Raw genomic sequence first — 16,231 nt, 5'->3', positions numbered from 1 at the left:
AAAAGGAAAAAGGAAAAAGGAAAAAGGAAAGGGAAAGGGAAAGGGAAAGGGAAAGGGAAAGGGAAAGGGAAAGGGAAAGGGAAAGGGAAAGGGAAAGAAAAGAAAAGAAAAGAAAAGAAAAGAAAAGAAAAGAAAAGAAAAGAAAACCAACAACAGCAAAGTAGCACCAAATGGCTCTTAATGACATTCTGCTATACCCATAGATCAGTGCTTTGCTCAGCCATCATCAGAGAAATTTCTCCTTGGAGCAGATGGGAACAAATACAGAGACCCACAGCCTGACATTATGCAGAGAATGAAAGACCTTGGAACACTCCCCATTAAATTTCTTCCTTCTGTGCTCAGGTCACCCTGTAGAAGAGGAGGCAAAAGAGTGTAAGAGCCAGCAGGGATGGAAGACACCTTTGAGACTGAGGCAGCATGCACAGGGCCTGCTGAGATCTGCCACAGATGGGGTCTGAGAACTGAAAAGAGAGGTACACACATATCTCCATCTCTAACCTAGAAGCTACATCCAATTGATAACCACTTGTAAATAAATACTTAGTTGTCTCTAAAGGAGTATCACTGGGGAAACAAAATACTTTTAAGGGTAGGCTACATGCCCAGAACTAAACGTCCACTAGAAACCAAACAGTGGTGTCTTAGGAGGTTGTCTCTCACGATGTTGTGTCATGGAGGTTTTTTATTTTATACACAGCTTTTTACCACCCTATAGGTAGATTTCTTGTAAAAATATTATGGCTCCTGGTTTAGTATTTTTTATTGGATTTCTGAGTGTTCAAACAAGAAGATGTCTTGCGTCTGTATCTGTTTCCTGTGCCTTTTCTTGAGCGCTCTTTCTTCTCTTTGTTTTGTCATAGTCGCATGTATTAGTTTTTGCTTTATCTTATTATATTATCTTTTATTATTATCCCTAGAAACCTGGTTGTTTTTATCATAGAGACAGAGAGTTGATCTGGATGGGAGGAGAGTTGAGAAGGGGAAACTGTAATTAGGATATATTATGTAAGACAAAAAGCTATTTTCAATAAAAGACAAAATTAAAAAAAATATATCAGATACTTATTGCCAAGAAAATTGGATAATGGTACATGAATAAAAGCTGGCATTAATTCTTCGTGTTCCTTCTTTTAAAATAAATTGACAAATTAATTTTACTTCATTACTAACAAGCTATTATAATACTAATGTGTATTCTAGAGGGTTTTTTTTTCTTTTGTTTATGTTCTGGGTAAAATGGATTTTTTCCCAAAAGAATTTAAATGTGTTTGTTTATCACCATGATGTCATTACTCTTGTCTAGCAATCATGAAAACTAAGAGACCTTCAAGAGGTTAAATGATCGTTCTATAAACTCAGTTTAAAATGGAAGATTTCATGGGGGGGCATGGAAATACATAATTTTTCACTGCCTGGAGTTAAAGTGTAATTATTTTTTTAAGTTACTTTCAATTAAGGTAACTTATAAGAAAGTGCAGCGGTGGGTCCCAGGTTTGGTAGCCTCCAAAGCCTCTCTGAAATTCAACTGAATTTTGCCTGTATTCCCCGAGAATGAGAGAAATTTGCAAGCTCCTCGGGCATGCGTCCTCCTTATAAGAATCCTAAGATTGCTGTTAGGGCATAGGAATGACCAAATAAGATAAGCTTTGCTTTGCAGAATTTCTTTTGAAGATTTTATTTCTGGGATGTGAGGCAAATTTTAAGAAAATCAGATCTCCAGACAGCCCTGCCTCAAAAGACTTGAATTTTGTGAACTCTTCCCAACCCATGTCTAAGGAGGGTACTGTGACTCTAAGGGGGTGCATAGAGATTTGGAAGTCACTTTAATCCTACGAATCCAGCCTACAACCATGAAACTCACCCCTCCCTGTACATTTCCAAGACTCTTTAAAGATATCAATATTCAAGTAGTAAATCCAAATCTCTATATATCTAGAGATGTGGGTCACTCCTGAAGTAATTTTTCATGGCCCACCTATCTGCTTCCAATTGATTCTAATGGGTGGGCTGGCTAAGACCTGCTGGTTCCATCGGCCTCAGGTTCTCCATATGCAAACTAATGCTACCTCTTTGTTCACAAGATAAATGCTTGTTACAGTTTAGGAGTGTAGTAAGAGGAATGTAATGTCGGAACTCTGTATGCTTTGCTTTAATTCTTTCCTTCCTACTAACGGATTGGACCCTGGAGCTCTTTTCTTACTGAATGTCATTTGTTCTATAGGCCTCCCTGTTTACTGTTTCTCATTGAAACTGACCAATGATATTTGGAAGTGATTCAACCTCCCTCTACACAAGGAAGGCTGTAGATTTTATCCTGGCAGCATCGAGCCTAGAGCCTCTCTAGCCAGGCCTGGCTCACAAGGGACTTTTCTCCCTTCTTACTACCTAGATGGTCCAGAGAGAACACCCAGAAAAGACTCCTCTTCTCTATTGCAATTCGTAGTAATTCGAGATGCTTTGCAGTAACCCCTGAGATGCCTTTACGGTAGTGGTTCCTGCTGGACACTTGTTCTTACCTGAAAGCCCAGCACTCACAATAGTTCAATCCAAGAACAGTGTGAGCACACAAAGCGTTCCAAAATGAGGAGAAAGAGAGAGAGAGAGAGAGAGAGAGAGAGAGAGAGAGAGAGAGAGAGAGAGAGAGAGAGAAACACATAGCAAACATGGGCAATGTTCGTATTCACTGTAGGAAAGGCAGAGACAGCAGAGGGAGAGAAGATATAATGGAGAGAGGGGGTAGAGGTGGGGAGTTGGTTTGGGGTCTTACCTTCACTCTACTAAATCAGAATCTCCGGGTTTGAGGAGTTTATAAATGTGTTTTTAGCACACTTTTCAGATGATGGTGATACATTAATAATAACATATAGACAAGAGATGGCTACAGAGAGAGTTGTCACATTTCTCCTCCTGCTCATGCCCTGCGTACTACAATTCACACAGAAACCAGAGTCAGTTAGAGCCCCTCTGATGCCTTTGTGTGGGGGAAGATGGGTGCTGATGTCAACAACTACATAGCTCCTGTTTTCAAAACTGTTTTCCTGTGCTCAAAGGCAGTCCTGTTCTCATGGTGTCTTAGTGCTGAACAGGCATCCAGTCAAATCTCCTCTTCTATAAGTCAAGGTATAACCTCCCCCCAAATCACTGGCCTGGTAATACCATACGCACAGGAATAAATGGCTACAAACTCCCCCTGCCAAAGATGAAGGTCTTAGCCTTGCTGCCTCTATAAAGATGCTGCCAGAATATCCTCCCCAGCTAATTATTCCTCCCTGTACCACTCCCGGAAAGAGGAAATCTTTCCTAGTCTCTAAAGCCTGAGAATATGTCCCATGTCACAGGCTAGGGTAACAGCAATTCATCGAGGAAAGCTTCACATGGAATGCAGATTTCAAATACATAATTTAAACAAAACAAAACGAAAAGCAAGAAGGAAGCATTTTTACAGTAGCGACTATACCAGATTTGGCAATGATTGACTTTGAAATGTATGGGGCTATTAGGGGCAAAAATGAGTTGCAGAAGGGTAAATGATTGCCAGAGCCAGGAGGCTGCGGAAGTCACAGGCTTGTACAGGTGACCCAAGCTAACTGCCTGACAGATAGCACAGGGAAGCCTGCATGGTGCGTCATCATCGCCACACTAGGAAGAATGCAGAGTGCTGGGGTCACTCAATGAGCAATCCCCTCTGCAGTCATCACTTTGGAATTTATAAGTGGATGTCCGTGGATGCATGAAGAGTCCTGCTTGCTTACTTAGCTTGACTATTACTCTTTCTGTTCTCTTTTTTTATGATGAAGTGGTTTTATGCTTCTGAAGCTTGGTTCATTAAGTCAATGCCATCATCCTATCTGGGACATTGGTCATTTTTATTGCAAAAGAAAAAAAATCATTACTTCAAGAACATATGCCACATATTTTCTACGTCCTAAACTTCTCAACTGCTCTTGTTTTGTTTGGGGCTGCTTCATTGTAAGGAACAGCACATTGCCCAGAGGTCATCATGAACCAGAAGGGGAATGGGGTTCGTCCTCTGTAGGTAAAGCCCATGGTGGTTTTTGCTGTTTGCCATCTTTAGCATTAATCTCTGCTTCTTCAATATCACTAAAAGGGCTTTAGAAATGAACTTGTAGTTGAAGTGGATTAAAAATGACCCCAAGCCTAAATCATAGGAGAATTTACAAATGCACAAATTTCCATTCCTATTCTACAAAGAATAGGCAGCCTATTATTTTTCGACTGTTCGTTCCCCCCTTTAAAAGAAAACATATATAAAACATGGCCGTGGAGGAAATAGACTACATCATTAACTGAAGCTGCCCTGTCCTTAGGAAGAAGATGCAATTTAGAAACTCATGTGCACCTGCAGTGTGTGTGTAGAAAGTGCCCTTGCTTATAAATGATACATACAGTACATTCCTTGTCACTTCCTACTGTTTTTATTGCCATGCTTTTCAGACCATATTCATGAACATGTCTAGATTGTCCTTGGTGCTTCCTACATGGTTAGTGTGAAAACTCATGCAATAAACAACCCAGGCTCTTAAAAGCCGTGGATTTTTTGATGCCCCTAAATGAAGGGAAAGACAGGAGCTTTCATCTTCAGCCTTGACTGTGCACAGGCTTGGTAACAGAGGAAGGGACAGAGCCTGACATTTACCACGATTTTAATGTCATGCATAAGGTTAGGGGCTGTACCTACAGTTCCTGGCTTTGCTCACACCACCATGGAAGGTCAAAATTACTATGCTTGCTTACCAGATAAAAACCTAAGGCTCAGTAAAAATAACTCACTAAGATTGTGAAACAGGAAGTAGAGAAGATAGGTCAAGACAGAGCTTGGCCTCCATAATTCAAAGGTAGTGTATTCTTTCCATGCAGTTAAAAGGTGAATGGACAGCCAGGTGAGCTGGTACACACCTTTGATCCCAGCATTTGGGAGTCAGAGGTAGGCAGATCTATGTGAGTTCAAGGCCATCCTGTTCTACAAAGCAAGTCCCAAGACAGTCCGGGCTCCACAGATAAACCCTGTCTCAAACAAACAAACAAACAAACAAACAAACAAACAAACAGAATGAGCACAGATTTTGTCTTTGCAAAGAGATCATAGGTTGAATCTATCCATCATCCACGGGCCTTTTAGCCTGTTGGGTTTTGAATTAAACTTTGTCTCATTTGATTTTTTAGAATGAGAAAGAAAATTAGAACCTTGGACCTGTGGTTTTTTGAAATTCAATAAGGTCTCTTTTGAGACTTCTTAAACAAATGATAATGACCAGATGCCTAGGAAGCTATTCTCCTTAACAAGGCAAAAACAAATCCTACTTAAAATTATCCCTTGAAGGCTTAATGAAAATTCAAAATTACATTTACAAAGAGAGTATGGGTGGAGCTTATGGAAAAAGGACCAAGAATGTCTTCTTGGTAGCATGGTCCTTTTCTGTCCTCAAGAGCCTAGGCACATGCAAACTGATCCTGACCCTTGTTGCTGCTAATGACACTGGAACTCAGACATCTCCCATCCTAATATGCTAGAACCTCCTGAGTGCCGGGACAGCAAAGGACATCCCGATGTAGCCTCTAGGTAAAGGAATTCTTCAATGCAGGCCCTGTTTTCTCTTTGCTTTTAAGATATGCTCTTTGACATCTTGGTAATTTCCCAGAATCCTGCAGGTGCCTTGTGTAAATGCCACAGGGACTATAAACTCTGAAATCCAAATTACCTAATTTTGTATCTCCAATAAACAACTCACTAATTAGACGAACCTGGGTCTCTATGACCTCATTTGTAGTCCAGGATAATACAACCAACCTTGCCACATTGTTTTGAGGATTAGAGATAATTCACATAAACTGCCTGGAAGATACTTAGACAAGAGCCTGTGATCCTTGGTTAGCTGTTGCAGCCTTGAATATCACTGAGACATACAATCTTGAGCACTTAGAAGGCTATTGAAGGCTCATTTCAGCAGTCTTTCCAGTATAGCAGTACATTCTCCAACATTCTTGGTGAATATAGTTTGAACACTTTCTGCTTTGAAAGGCTGGGAGCCACTAGATGGTCAGAAAACAAAAATAATGATTTGTTTTCAGCTATTCGGAGAATTACAAAACAATCAAGGAACATTATTCAGAGAGACTCAGATGGCAAGAAGAAAAGTCTGTAGGAGTTTTGAGCAAGGAAGGATTATTAAGTCATGATGTGACCACCTAAGTCATTAAGTACACTGAACTTTGGGAGAAAAATGCATTTACTGTCACAAAGCAGCAAATTATCAACACAAGTAAATCCGTGTGCAGTTGGCTGTCCTGGAAGGGTCACTGCTTACAGTCTGAAGTAATAAACTTGGAAATTTTCTTTTCGCAGTTACTAAAGAAACAAAATCAAAATGTGGGAAGATCTTATCAGTTATTCAAAGATTGTTTTTATTATTTTGTGTGTGTCCGTGTGTGTGTGTGTGTGTGTGTGTATGTGTGTGTGTATACTTGTGTGCAGTGCCACACAAGCCAAAAGAGGGTGTTAAATCCCCTGGTAGGTGGAGTTATAGACAGTGGTAAGCTGTCCAATGAATATGCTGGGAGCCCATCTTGGATCCTCTGCAAGATCAGTAAGTCTCTTGACAGCAGAGCCTCTCTCCAGCTCTATCATTTGATTTTAAAGAAATTATTTTGTACCATTCCTATCCTCTTGTTCTACTGAACTTAGAAAATGTGCTGTTGGGAACGTCAAGTTCATCGTAAAAAAACAACAGCAACAACAACAACAAATAACCTCAACACACATTATGGGTTGGTACAGCTACTCAGCTGAACCCAAAAGAGACCATACTAAGAAAGAGAGCCCTGGCGACATGTGTCCCAGAGCCAACACACTTAGCTCCAAGAACGATGGAAGTGCTGCCTAGGAAGCCTATCTTAACCCTGGGATTGCACTCGCACCATGACATGTAGCAGGACCTCACAGACTAAGAGAAGGTTCTGGTCGCAGAGCTTGTTGTGCACTGGCCCAGCTTGAGAAGGGTAGCTCTCACTCCTCGTCCCTGAAGCTTCTTTTCACAACAAATGGAGAGGGTTAGATTGATTCACAACTGGTCAAATTGCAGAGAAGAAATGGCCATAGGATGTGCAACCCTAATTACTCACATGCAATGCAACCCCTACACTTAGGGATCAGTTAGAATCCTGGCAGAGTGCGTGGAATGATGGGAAGAGCCAGAGGACCAGAATGCCTGATGCTAGGTAGTGTCCCATAGACTCAGCAGGAACAATACACTCAGGAAATCCCAAAAATATGGTGGCCTAAACAAGACCAACGTATGACACCAGTTGACATGGCAATATGGAAGGGGGGAAATTCCACATGGTCTTCCCCATAGATGAAGGGCTACAGATGCTGCATGGCTGCTGAGACAGGGAGAATCAGGTTATCTAATTCCAAATGACCAACCCTAGACACACATCTATGTGAGCAAGCTAAATGGACTTAATAGGTTGAGGGTGTGTGTGTGTGTGTGTGTGTGTGTGTGTGTGTGTGTGTGTGTGTTATAAAGAAGAAGATGTTATAAATTTAAGAGGGGACATAGGAGGAGTTGGGAAAAGTGAGGGGCAGGATGACATAGATGCTCACAAATGAAATTTTCAAAAGTAAACAAAACAAAACAGACAGAGTCATTCATAAACACACAGATCTGTTTCATTTTCACAGTAAATAGACTTCAATTAAGGAGTATCAGCACTTGAAAGGGACGAACATAACCACCCCTGAAGAGAAACAAACTGGTCAAATCACAAAAAGAATCTGAATTTGTGCCATTTAGAGTTGGTTCAGAATTATGATTCAAGGATTAAAGGGAGTAATAAGGGAATGCAAAGTCTAGCTAAGCCACCGTCCGTAGGTCAGTGAGGTAGGTTTGGTTTTGTTTTCAGTAGTTAACTGTTTCTTTTTTATTTTATTCTCTCTCTCTCTGTCTCTGTCTCTCTGTCTCTCTGTCTCTCTCTCTCTCTCTATCTATCTCTCTCTGTGTGTGTGTGTGTGTGTGTGTGTGTGTGTGTGTGTGTGTGATGAGTTTGTGTTTCCCTGGAGGCAAGAAGAGGGTGCTTTATCCCTTAGAACTAGAGCTACAGGCAGTAATCTACCTCACCTGGGAACTGGAAACTGAATGTAGTCACCCTAGAAGAGCAGCCAGTGCTTTTAATCACTGAGCCATCATCTCTCCAGCCCCAGTGGATTGTTTCCTATTTAGGCACAGGAAGAGAAAGTTGAAAATGTGAGAATCATTTTGAACGTACATCCTTTATTCTTATCACAATACTAATAAAACGCCGGTGCTGTTGAGTAATGGTAGTAGCATACATGACGCTGTGGGTTTGGTTTGCTGCGTGGCAACAGAACAAAGACAAACGAAAAAAGAACCAGAATAAATTCTAAAAAGAACAAAAAAAGGAAGAAAGAAAAAATATACTCTCAAAATACCAAAAAAAATTTGTTTGAAAGAAAGATTGGTAGAATGATTGAAAGGTGGAATGAATATAAGCCTCTTGTGAGGGCCACCGGGAAAAGCAACGGAAACAATGAATGTAAGTGATTTTGAAAACTGAAACAAAGTTTGTACACTGAAGAGTCCACAGGGGCCAAGAGACAATGCAGACATATGAATCAGGGTCAGTATAACAATAAGGACTGTGGAGTTTAAAGCTGGCTTCATACTAATGGGAAGAAGATAAGCCACGTCTGCTTAGGATCAATAGATCAACTCCCTAAGTCACAGGAAGCCATCTTCTCTCTCTGTCCTCACATGGCAAAGAGGCAAGAAAAACCTGAGCTCTTTATCAGGTCATTGCTACCTTGCATGGAGGCTCAGCACTGCTTGCCTAGTTAGCTCCCAAAGGCTCAGCTGCCTCCTGCCTCTTCAGGGATAAAGTTTCCGAATGGAAACTTGGGATATGAGACACAAACCCTGGATTCCAGCATCTATCCTTTTCTTCTCCAAGACCGTTCTTTATCTCCCATGTGACTTTTCTCTCAAATCCACAGTTGCATTCTTTACTCGTGGCAATAACTTCTGTATAAGAGTCGAGCTGTATTCAACTCAGTTATAGACTGAGTTTATCAGTGAACACCTTACCTATCAGCTGCTCACCAAGAGTGAATGGGGGTACGGTGGCACATATCTGCAATCCTAGAGTGGCTGGTCCTTAGGTGTAACGCAAGCCTTAGGTGGCAGAGACAAGAGCATCATGAGTTCTCTGTGTAGACAGCCTGGGCTACATAGATGGACTCTGGTCTTTGGAGGGTGTGGAGACAGGCAGTACTTTGGCAAAGCAGTCAATGAATGCTGACCAGAAGTGCAGGACTTATTGCTACAAAGCAAAACACAGTGTGAACCGGAAGTGTCCCAATTCTCGACCATTCCCCCTCCCACCTCTTAACCCATGCACGATGCATCTTGGGAATCACAGGGTAAAGGTGGTTCAGAGCAAAATAGAGAGCTCTCTGCCAACAGACCTTGGAGACCATATTGGTATTCCAAACCAATAGATAAGTTTAATTATTTGGGAAGTTTCCCTTAATGTTAGTCTGAGTCCATCCTTTGGTCTGCCTTTCTTTCTCTCTCTCTTTCTTTCTCTCTTTCTTTCTTTCTCTCTCTCTCTTTTTCTTTCTTTCTTTCTTCTTTCTGGTTTTTCGAGACAGGGTTTCTCTGTGTAGCCCTGGCTGTCCTGGAACTCATTCTGTAGACCAGGCAGGCCTCAGACTCAGAAATCTGCCTGCCTCTGCCTCCCAAGTGCTGGGATTAAAGGCGTGTGCCACCACTGCCCGACTTCTTTAGGCATTCTTTTGGGATTTGGACATACCATATATTCTATAAATACAACTGAGTAACTCTTGGAGCCACCAGTGACACTCAGATTGCCTTGCTTGGCCACACACTTTATAAGATAAATAAGTACACCAGGTGGCTTAGTCATGGACCACACTCTCCACCCTAGCCTGGGCTCCTCTGCTCTGAGCGCTATGTTGCGTCTGATTCATGAGCCCCTGCTGTGTCTTGACTTCTGTGGACTTTTCCGTTTGCAATCTCAGCTTCAGACTTTTCAAACTTCAGAGTTTTCAAAGCCCTTTCACTCACACACACACACACACACACACACACACACACATACACACACACACCACTTCTCAGTGGACCCCACAGGAGAGTAATATAAGCTATTATCACTCTCCTTTCAGACCAGGAAGTGTGGGTTTAGAGGGGTTAAAGAGTTCTCTGAAAGTTACCACATAATTAGAACATGGTGGGTCCAGAATCAATTATCGTTTTTACCATAAAACATGGCCTTTCTTTTAAAAATGCAGAATAAATGTATCCCAAACACCTCTCTCTCCAGTGCTTTCTGTCTTCATACACAGTTTTTAGAATATTAAAAGGCATAATACAGGGTGGAGTAATTGTAAGAGAGAAAGAACATTGTTATGATTGTTGGCTTAATGTCTTCGATGAAGCCAAATCACATACTGTGGATAATTTGTGGCAATGTCCTAGGCAAACACATTATGCGAACTATAAAAATGATGTATTGATATCTTAATTACTCAGGCATGTGTTCTCTGTGGACAGATTCCCAGTCCTAGCCTGCTACCTTCGCTTATCTTTGATTGTAAAGTGCAGTTGTCTCCACTTAGAGAAAGGCAGAAACAGAAGAGAAGACGGAGGCAGGGATCCCAAAGTCAATGAAAAGCCCCTGGAAACACTGAAGAATTGGTTTGTCACTGAGAGGCCACCCTGAGTACTTCAGCTTCCTGGACGCAGGATCACATCAAATGGCTGTTATCATCACTCACTGACAACAAAACTGGTCCCTGTGTGGGCGATGACTTAACTTTTAAAATCAAAGCTCATTCAACAGCCTGTAAATTTTTCTTTTTAATGAAATATGAGTACTTTGAAAAGCTATGCTCCAAAACATTGACATACCAAGGTCAGGTGAGGGGAACCCTTTGAAGATATGTACCCCAAAGATGTGAGTCATTTGTCGCTGCTTAGAAAGACTGGTCCCCACACATAACACAAGCCAAGCTAGCTTATACTTAGCTTTATATTCCTCTAGATATTGCAACCCCTGGTTACTTACTTCAAAGTTGGACCACACCAGCCAATGGCCCCTCTCATCTTGTAAAGGATGGGTAATGCCTTAACTCTAGATGCCATGCGCAGCACCTCCTATTTGAATTATCAGTGGAAATTCAGACTTTGTAGACCATAAAGTGATAAGAATTTAGTCTTCAGACCAGTGTTTACATGTCACCCCAAGCAAGGTTCATGGGGAAAAGTGAGATACTATAATCTGTTGAATTTTAGAAAATATAAATTGGGGATAGAGTCATTGCTTGGAGATTAAGACCGTGCACTGCTCTTAAGGAGGATTGAGTTTGATTCCCAGATCCCACATGATGCCTCACAACCATCTGTAACTCCACCCGATGTCTCTTCTGGCTTCTATGGGCTCCTGTAATGATTGGCACTCATGAACTCATGCAGTCATGCACGCATGCCTGCGAGTACACACACAGACACACACACACACGAAAATAAATAAATAAAATCTTAAAATATAAAAATATTTTACAAAATTGAAGGCTAGAAAATACTAGCCTTGAGGGGCTTTTACAATGCCATTTTTAAAATATATTTTTTTCAGAGTTTTGTTTTAAGTGCTTGAGTGTTTGTTTGCATGTTTAGCTATGCACCACAAGTGTGTGATGCCCACAGAAGTCAGGAGAGGGTATCAGAACCCTTAGGACTATAGTTATAAATGGCTGTGAGCCACCTGGCATTTGGGTGCTGGGAGTTGAATCTGTGTCCTCTGGAAAAGCAGCCAGTGCTCTTAACCACTGAGTCATCTCTCAGTCCCCTACAATGCCATTTTGATGAAAGAGATGATGCGTCATAAAAACATACTGGGTAAAATACAAACAAAAAATGCATTTTTATTTAGAAAAATCTGCAAACTCTCCTGGAAAGTCAAGCATATGGGTTATAATTCACTGCTAAGTCACTTAGGGTCAAACCTTTTCTATTTCCATGACATATATGTAGAAAGGGAAAAGGGACAAAGAGACAGGGACAGACATCGGACTTTGTCCACGTAGTCAGTTTAGATATAGTACCAAGACATGAGGGTAAGTTTTTAAAAAGTAGAGCAGTCACACTTTGAACCAGCACTGTAAATAAATAACAATGCATCCAAATTTCTAACCACCAAATGATCCGATTTAAACATGCTAGACCAGCAAGATAGCACAGTGGATAAAGGTGACTAAGGCTCACAATCTGACTTTAATCCTTGGGTCCCACATGGTGGAAAGAGAAACCAAGTTTCTGGAAGACGTCCTTGGACCTGTACATACAAGTGTGCCCACACATACACATGCATGCATAAAATAGATCAAAATATAAATGAAAATAAACATCTCTGTAATCAAAGTTATATATAAAAGCTGTATTTAAACATGGTATCACTTATTGTGTTTTGGGGGGTAGGGAGGTTTGTGTGTGTGTGTGTGTGTATACGTGTGTGTGTATGCATGTATGTGTATAGCTTTTGTATGTGGAGGGCAGTGATCTCCCATTCTCATACATATAAGAGCTAGAGGTCTCTTTTCTTTGGTATCTTTGAGGTAGGGTCTCTCACTGAACCTGCAGCTCACAGGCTAGCCTGGCTAGCTGGCCACTTGCCTATGGGATCCTTGCTCCTGCTCTGGGTTGGGTTACAGACATGTGTCACCACACCCATTTTTTTATTTGGATGCTGGGGATCCAAATTCAGGTCTTTGTGCTTGAGCAGTAAGCAGTTTACCCACAGTTCCTCTCCAGCCCCTGAATTTCTCTTTGAAGAAAAAAAAATTTATTAAAATGTGATTAATTAAACAACATGTAAAGCAGACTAATAACTGAACAGAGTTTTGACTTTCCTGATTAAAATCCTTACACTTAATGAAGAGGAAAAATTGGTGCCTGAAACCTTGCATCTCTGTTCCCTGAATGGACGATCTATCATCAGCGCACATCAGAAGGTTCAGCTCTCACGGACGAACACACGCAAACCTCAGCATGGAATCTTCATCGAGATGTGCAGAGGATTTGCCTGGCCCCTGGAAATGTTATAGCCTGCCTTGGCATTGTTAATTTCAGGGTTGCTTTAGTTCAACATGAGTGTTTTTTAGTTTTTTATGAGTCTCATCATCGACTACTGCAATGAGCTTTAGGGTGGGGTGGACATAGAGTCGCTTTATAGCAATAAAGGATTATCTTGTGGAAATCTCTTCCATCCTTCCTTATTTTTTACTGCTCCCCTACACTGACTCAAATTTACAAGCACTCCTTCAGGCCTCTCTCAAATCTGTTCTGGGAAAAATTAGCTTCAAACACAGACATTGTAATGCATGTGTAACGCACAGGTCTGCCGGCAGTCATTTTTTGTGTCTTCTCAGCATCTGCCGTATCACATTCCTACCTTGGGAAGGAAAAAAAATTTTAGATGTGATAAATTTCTCCTGGCTTTATAATATAAACTGAGAAAAGAGCTGATATTTGTTTCTAAATAGTAGTAGGACATGTTAGAGTTGTGATTGTATATTTTAGTATTCACCTCTTGAGGAGGAAGATGTAAAGATAAAGTGGGTCATTGGCAATTTTAATAAATCATTTTCTACAATCATTATGGAGAAAATCGAGAAGACAGATATGGTGATAGCAATGGTACAGGCTTGTAATACCTTCATCTGGATGGTGAAAGAAAGATCGTCCCCTGCTCCGGGCCATCCTCGGCTTTAAAATGAACTCAAGATTACACAGGGCTCCGTGCACCCCTGTCATATGGAGAAAGGGATATCTGCCTCCCTAAAGTCAGAAAAACCTACATTAAACCATTCAAGATAGAATGGATTCTCTGTTAGAAACACTGCTGAGCATCTAAAACACACAAACTGCAAGCTTGATGTCATTAAGTAATACCAAATCTAGTTGGACTTCCAGTGGCACAATCCAGAGCATTAACTCTTGAAACCAGAGGAGAGACCTGCTTTCCTGAGGCACAATGGGCTAGGTTATGCAGCCGTGACAAAGAGCCCCACCGTCTGCTTAAGCAATCTTTAAGGTCTATTCCTCACCTTCTCTTTGATGCCCACCATATGTTGCCTGGAGAAACTTTTTAAAGTTTTCAATACTCCCAAATCCAAGGTGGTGGGAAAGACACTGTTGGAAATATTGGCAAAAGGCTGTTCGTTCTGGAAGCCCTCAGATTAGAAACTATAATCTACAGCCAAGCACCAACGTAAGGACCAAGAGTCATCCTGCCTAGTAACAGAAGGGAGCAAGCCTTTTGTGGGTGCCATGAACAACTCTAATTACTACATCTGAAAGCTATTCAGGTTGTTCACTGTATAGAAACTCATTGTTATAAAAGTAACATGCTGAAATACTGTCAAAAGAATTGACAACCAAAATAAAATGTTATGCTCTGGCTCCGGGTGCATGTAATGTTCCAATCATGAGGGGGCCTTTATAGACATACAAAGACTTTTGTTCTTTATTTTAAAAGTGAGGGGAAGGCTACTGGTATCCTTTAAACCAGCCTGCAACATTATCAGATTTTAACTTGTAAAGCACCATTTTGCTTGCTGTGAAGGAGTGAGTTTAGATGGCACAGTGCCCTTCAAACCAAGAGACTGAGAAGTTAAAGGATTGAGAAGGTCCAGAGATGATGACAACATCCAATCAGATTGGGGGAAGTCAATGTCTTTGAGAAACAGTTTAGTCAAAAAAAAAAAAAAGCTCAGTGATTCAACACGGAGGATAAGGAAGGAATCTAGAACGTTTGTAGTCTTCTGCTTTGCTTGACACACACAAAGATAATAAATGAATTGTTGATTAAAGCAGGGACAGGGAGGGGGAAATGGCTCAACTAGGGAAGAACTTACCCGGAAAGGATGAGAACCTGAGATGGATATCCAAAACTTAAATTAAAAAGTCAGTGCTGGGCATGCGCTGGGGAGACAGAGCTAAGGGGGTCCCTAGACCTTGCTAGCCATCCAGCCTAGGTAGGGCAGTGATTTTGAGGATGAGCCAAAGGATTGTCTCAAAAATCCCAAGCATAAAATCCAAGGTGGGTGCTCCTGTGGGATCACCTCAGTCAGTCACGTGCTTACACATGTATACACATGTGTACACATGCAACACGGAAAAATAAAGAGAGAGACCAAGGACTTGGTTGTAGCCATATTGAGTTAGAAGTGCCTGGTAGAGATACATATTTAAAAACCAAACAACCTTGGGAAACATCTCTGTTCCATCAATACAGATCAAGCGAGACTGATTTAGAAATGGACATATCACTCACAGTGGTCCAACCAAAGTATCCCCTCGGAATCTCTCCCCACCTCAACTTTTAAGGAAGATGCTTGGACTTTCCACTTCAACGGATAACCATGGTAGTGCTTATAAATGTCACAATAAAAAACATGGAAAAAAAAAAAAAAACAACAGTAGACAAGATGTCTTCCCACTTACATAAAGCAAAAGATCCTGTTTCTGCTTAAGCTAGGCTTAACATTTAAGAAAAGCTAATCTATAGTGGGTCTAGGACATGCCCAAAGAGTGATCTAGAAGCCCTTGAAGTTACTGATGCTTTGGGGGCCGTTTGAGCAACTATGTGATACAGGACGAAGAATTCCTATTGGAGGACTATTCATCTGGATCCCTAAGGTTCCTCCTGATCCTGAGAATTTGTAAATTTTCTCTCCCTTCTCATGGTGAAAATACTGTATTATCTTTATTTCTTAACCTGATTAATGCTTAGCTTGGGAGCTACTTAATATCTCTAATGAGTGAGGAATGAAGAAAGACAAAAGAAAGAAGAGGGAGTTATTGGTCACAACACAACAGTCCTGACACCAGTCCTAGAGAGTAAAACGAGAAACTTCTCGTGGTTTCCATTAGTTCCAGTTAACTTTAGAATATCAGTTCTACACAGACTTGTGTATAAAGCATGATTTCTGAATGGATGCATGAAATTAAAAGATATGAAAGAGAATTAGTTAAGAATTAATTAAGAATTAGTTAAGAATCAGTGTGAGCGAAGTGGATGCTCACAGGGCCCCCAATGGAGGAGCTAGAGAAAGTACCCAAGGAGCTAAAGGGATCTGCAATCCTATAGGTGGAACAACATTATGAAC

General features: G+C 41.1%; 1 long non-coding RNA gene across 1 annotated transcript in view; it reads right to left on the bottom strand.

Moving 5' to 3' along the window:
- LOC110308941 overlaps window positions 1-16,231 on the bottom strand; it is a 54,275-nt gene that overhangs the window by 37,348 nt on the left and 696 nt on the right. The gene's annotated exons all lie outside the window — the stretch shown is intronic.

The sequence above is a fragment of the Mus caroli genome, chromosome 14 (assembly GCF_900094665.2).
Source record: "Mus caroli chromosome 14, CAROLI_EIJ_v1.1, whole genome shotgun sequence".
NCBI classification, from domain to species: domain Eukaryota; kingdom Metazoa; phylum Chordata; class Mammalia; order Rodentia; family Muridae; genus Mus; species Mus caroli.
This window is presented reverse-complemented; position numbering and strand designations above follow the sequence as displayed.